Source organism: Cebus imitator, unplaced genomic scaffold, assembly GCF_001604975.1.
Source record: "Cebus imitator isolate Cc_AM_T3 unplaced genomic scaffold, Cebus_imitator-1.0 Scaffold702, whole genome shotgun sequence".
Lineage (NCBI taxonomy): Eukaryota > Metazoa > Chordata > Mammalia > Primates > Cebidae > Cebus > Cebus imitator.
In genome coordinates this window covers 31,745-37,453 of record NW_016108017.1, presented here as the reverse complement: position 1 = coordinate 37,453, position 5,709 = coordinate 31,745, and the positions used below count along the sequence as shown (strand labels likewise).

The following is a 5,709-nucleotide window of genomic DNA, read 5'->3' as shown; positions in this document are numbered from 1 at the left end:
CTGTCATCTTGGCTGGAGTGCACTGACGCGATCTTGGCTCACTGCAATCTCCGCCTCCCGGGTTGAAGCTGTTCTACTTCAGCCTCCTGAGTAGCTGGGACTACAGGTGTGCACCACCACACCCAGCTAATTTTTATATTTTTAGTAGAAATGGGGTTTCGCCATGTTGGCCAGGATGATCTCCATCTCCTGACCTCATTATCCTCCCGCCTCAGCCTCCCAAAGTACTGGCATTACAGGCATGAGCCACCACGCCCAGTCAAACTTAGTGACTTTAAACAACACACATTAATGACCTTGCAGTTTCTGTGGGTCAGGCTTAGCTGGGTCCTCTGCTTCAGGGACCCATAGAGCTGCAATGAAGGTGTTGGTCAGGGCTGTGGTCTCATCTGGGGCTTGTTGGGGAAGGATCCACTGCTTAGCTCACATGGTTATTGGGCAACGTTCAGTTCCTTACAGATGACTAGACAAAGGGCCTCAGTTCTTGCCATCTGTTGGCTGGAGGTTGCCCTCAGTTCCTTGCCATGTAGGCATTCCAACGTGGCTGCTTGCTTCCCCAAAGTCAGCAGGGGAGAGCGCTTTTCCAGCAGCACAGATGTTATTATCTCCTTTAATGTAATCACATAGATGACCCTTTGTCACCTTTGCTGTATTCTGTTGGGTGAGAGCAAGACACAGGTCCTGTCCACTCTCAGGGAAGGATATTAAAAATGACAATTACCAGAAGACAGGGATCATGGGGCCTGCTTCAGTGTCTATCACAGCCATGAAGTAAAGGTTCAGGAAACAGAAGAGTTCTAATTGTTCAAATAAAAATCTTAATGGAAGGGCTGAATTTTTTAAAATGAAAAGGGCTGAAACAAGATAGATAAAAGGAAGAATAAGCTGTGAAATTATTTTACAATCTTCAGCAGACAGAGCTGGAGTGAGGAGTTTAGTAGTACGATAGATTCCAGGAAATTAATATCCATATAATGGGGAATCTATAGAAAGTAAAAAGGAGAGAGGGAGATTATAATCACATTATTAACAGATAATTTTTCTGAGTGAAATACATAATTCATATCAAAAGCATCTAATAAGTGTGTGGTGTTATGATATATATAGGTTTTTATCCAGGGTTCTTTGGCTCATAACTCCCACAGCCTTTATATAGTCTTTTTATGATGTTAGATGTGTTAGGCCTCCTTCCACCCTAATGTTCTTCCACCTTTCTGATTGTGGGTATTTATACTCTCATAAAACCCCAAGAGGACAGGGTTCAGCAAGCTTCCCAATAGCTGAGCATGTGGAGGTTCCTGGAGGGTGGTACGCCCAGGGAGGGCATGGAAGCTCCAAGCCCCTTCCCCCATACTCACCCTAGTGTTTCTTTATCTATATTTTTTCCAGTATAGAGCAATAAACTGGCGAACTAAGCAAGTGCTTCCCTGAGTTCTGTAAGGCGATTCTGCAAATTCATTGAACCCAAAGAAGGGGTCATGGGAAACTTAACTTGAAGCCGGTTGGTCGGAAGTTCTGAAGGCCCAGACTTGGCAACTGGTGTGGAGGAGGATTCTTGGGGACTGACCCCTCAGCCTGTGGCATCTGACACTATCTCTAGGTAAACAGTGTTGGAATTGAATTAGAGGACAAGCAGCTGGTGTCCGCTGATGGGTGTATGGGGGAAAAAAACCCAAATTTGATAACAGAAGTCTTCTGTGTTGATTGTTATGTGAGAGTAGAGGAAAAGTACAGTTAGAGGGAGTTTTCTTTCAACAGAGTGTTAAACAAGACTTGGGGATGGATTGAGACATATCTTGGTAAAGTCTCTGAGCCTGGGGAAAGAGCAAGAGAGCACAACCAAACAGGCAATCTGTAAAAGACTAAAGTGTCAAATAACATTAAATACTGCAAAGTAACAGGCACAGTGGCTCACACCTGTAATCCCAACGCTTTGGGAGGCTGAGGTGAGAGGATCACTAAAGACCAGGAGTTTGAGACCAGCCTGGGCAACAGTGAGACACCATCTCTACAAAAATAAATTAGCCAAGTGTGGTGGCATATGCCTGTAATCCCAGAGACTTGGGAGGCTGAGGTAAAGGAATCACTTGAGCCTAGGAGTTCAAGGCTGCAGTGAGTCATGATTGTACCACTGCACTTTAGCCTGGGTGACAGAGTGAGACGCTGTCTCTAAAAAGAATAATAATAATAGTAATAATAATAAAACATGCTTATGAAGTTCGGGGGGCAAATAATTTTGCGATTAGTTTTGTAGATCTAAGATGTCAAATGGGGGACTACAGTAAATTCTTATTTAAACACAATGGACCCCCAAATTATCGTTTGTATATTCTTTCTGGGGAAAAAAGGGAAAAAGAATGCCTTAGGCAAATGAAAAATGAATCAGGATAAAGAAGTCAGCAAAAGGAAAGCTATGGTATCAAGCTACCATGAGCAAAGGAACCAGCCAACCCTGTGACAAAGTCTAAATAATTTTTGACAATATAGTTGTACAGTTTAATACAACTGTTAAAATGAATTCCTGAAATAAAAACATAACATTAAAAATATCCAAAACTAAAATTCTAGAAGATTTCAACAAACAGGAATAAAATATAAGAAAAATAAAACAGCTGCTCATATTTTATTGTGTTATGTTTTGTTCGAGGGAGTTTGGCATATGTTCAGGTAAGTCTTGGTGTTGGGAGAAAGTATGTAGATTTAGGGTTAGGACCAGAGCATTGAGATTGAAAGGTGGGCCCCACGGCAGGCACAAGGTGAGGGATTTGAAGTGAAGCCTGTGCGGTGGGTTGGGGTGGGTCAAGCTCTAGCCTCATAACAGCAAGGACAGAAGGCAGGAGGTCAGGGGGTGAGGACATTGCAGGGAACCCTACTAAGCTATGTGCTTTATCCACTAATCTTCAAAAATTTTTTTTTATTTCAAAGTATTTTTTATATGGAATACTTCATGAATTTGCATGTCATCCTTGCTCAGAGGCCATGCTAATCTTCTCTGTCGTTCCAGTTTTAGTATATATTCTGCCAAAGTGAGCACATCCATTAAACTTTTAGAACAGTGAAAAAGCAAACAGTAAGATCACATTGTTTCCTAAAAGGATGACATTGTCAGGATATTTAGAAAACAGGAATAATACAGTACAAAACAAAGTAAATCCAGACTCAGAAATTCAGCCACTGCTCCCATTACTGGGCCCTATCACAAATTTGGAATATATGATAACTAAATTTAAAAAAAGGCAGCTACATTTTGCCTTAAAAAGACTTCAGTAGACATTTGTCTCATTAAAGAGAGGATACTCTCCTGTTTGCTGAAAAATCCTTTGGACTGAATTAAACTAAACAGACCTGGAACTGTCAAAAAGTGTTGTTCAGACAATTATTGGAGCACCAAGAAAATGATAACTAACACATTACCTCTGAGCAGAGTAGAATCTGGGGGTTGCACAGCACCTACTGTGCATGGCAGCTAAGAGCCCCACCGGGAGGTGCTACCCTTCCTACACTCTGTCACCGCTCGTGGAGAATGGTGTTCTTTGCAGTCATAATTTCATCAGTCATCTCTCGAGTGGATCCAAGGACATCTAGGAGACCTTTGCTGAACACATATATAATGAGAACCACATATGAAATTTTAAACCTTCTGGTAGCCACATTAAAATAGTAAAAGCAATCAGATAAAATTAATATCCTATTATCATTTCAACATGTAATCAATATAAGATTTATGAGATACTTTATATAATTTTTTCTGTATTGAATCTTTGAAATCTGTTGTACATTTTGCATTTAAAGCACATGTCAGTTCCAGCTCACCACAGTTCAAGTGCTCTGTCACATGAGACCAGAGGCCGCCATGTTGGACAGGGCAGATCTAGACCAGTACAGTATCTGTGACCATGTCTATAATTAAGGCTATTTCTCTTACAACTCCGTGCTGTATATCTGCAGGCAGGCTTTTGAACTGAAAAATAATTTAATTTTTATTCCTTTACCGTTTACGGTGAGAATCTGGTGCTTCACAGAAACAGACTGGCTTTTGCTCTTTAAGAGCCTCACATCCTATTACCCCAACATTGCCACATATTTGGATACATTGTTAGGCCTTTTGCTGCAGTCCAGGCTCATTCTGTTATCGAAAATCATGTGGTACAAATTATACCATAAAATTATTTTCAGAGGAAATTTTAAAAAGTAATATTTTATTAATAGTTATAAATAACTTAGAAGTACTACATATTGAGGAGCAAAAGAACATAAAGCTATATAAAAATGGAAATGATTGGAACAGTGCTTTTACTGATATATGTTTTTATTGAAAAAGTCCTTAAAGTTGTTGATACTGAAGTTTGGAACTCACAAAATAATGTGTATCTAACATTGCATTTTAATTTACTGTTTATGTTATGCCTGTTTAATACTTGAGGTAGATAGAGGACTTTGTTAAAGTTACTTCTTTCATTTAAATAAAAAGTATTCAATCAGTATTGCTAAAACATCTAACTAAACATGTACGTGAATATAAATAAATATGTATATATCTCATAAAGATCAAAACTTGTTTATATGTGTTTGTTTATGTCTAAAATGTAAGTAAAATAGAAAAACTGTTAGTAAAATAGAAATAGGACATAGATCAGAAATGGGATTTGAATTCCAAATCATAAGAGAAAAAAATAAAAACAAAGGAAACCCGATTAATTCACTGAAATCGAGAAAAAAATGTTTAAAGTTGAAGAGAAACTAATAAACACTTAATAAAGAGAAAATTTTAAATAAGATGTCAGGAAAAAGAGCAAACATTTCAGGATTCACAATAAATGCAAAAAACTCCTTGATTAATAAGCCAAAGCCTCTTAGATTAGGTAAAAAGGCAACGTTTAATTACATTATCTTTATAAAATGAAATAGAAATATTGAAAATGAATAGAAATATAAACAGCAAAGTGCCAACAAAGATCAGGAACAGGGCTTTTAATACCAGAAAAAGGAGGAATCAAGGTAAAAAGCAATAAAGTAGACAGAGAAAAATATTTTATGCTGGTAAGAAGTTACTGCCTTTACATCTGTCATAAACCTTTACACATTGAACTAAAAGCATCTCAACATAAATTTAAAGAAAATACCAGTCACAGACATTTACACATTCAGTTAAAAGCCTAAAAATATAAATTTAAAATTTAGAAATTATTATAATACTAACATAACATCTGGAAATAGTGAACTGTCCAGCGTTGGCAAAAGAATAAGATGTTGCGGAGCGTAGGTAAACCCAGCCTTTTTGGATAGGAATCTGGCAATATCTGCCAAAAATGATTCCACTTCTAGGAATCTATACTACATACATAAGTTCACTGAGACACTTCAGTGTGTAAAAAAAACAGATGGCTTAAATATCCATCAGTGAAAGATAGCTGAATCTGTTCTATGGCCTGTGCAGTGGATTTTAAAAATCAAGTCAATGTATGTGCACTGATAGGGAAAGAGCTCCAAGTTCTATGTTCAGTGAAAAAAGCAAGCTGCACATAGTTCATGTACTTAATATACACAAGTAAAGGAATGGGAAAAGCTCCAGAAGGGCATACAATAACAGTTAAAAAGTGTTTACCTCGGCCGGGCGCGGTGGCTCAAGCCTGTAATCCCAGCACTTTGGGAGGCCGAGGCGGGTGGATCACGAGGTCAAGAGATCGAGACCATCCTGGTCAACACGGT

General features: G+C 38.5%; 1 long non-coding RNA gene and 1 other non-coding gene across 3 annotated transcripts in view; one reads left to right on the top strand and one right to left on the bottom strand.

The window, feature by feature from the left end:
* The window catches only part of LOC119469546, a 6,748-nt gene extending 5,317 nt beyond the window's left edge, over positions 1-1,431 (top strand). For both annotated transcript variants that reach the window (XR_005198371.1, XR_005198370.1), the window contains one exon: positions 1,390-1,431. This is a non-coding gene — a long non-coding RNA (uncharacterized LOC119469546). The remainder of the gene's footprint in view (positions 1-1,389) is intronic.
* A 1,498-nt stretch (positions 1,432-2,929) lies between these two features.
* Positions 2,930-3,034, bottom strand: LOC119469548. The gene has a single exon (XR_005198373.1). It is a non-coding gene; the product is annotated as a U6 spliceosomal RNA (small nuclear RNA).
* Between the last annotated feature and the right edge of the window lie 2,675 nt (positions 3,035-5,709).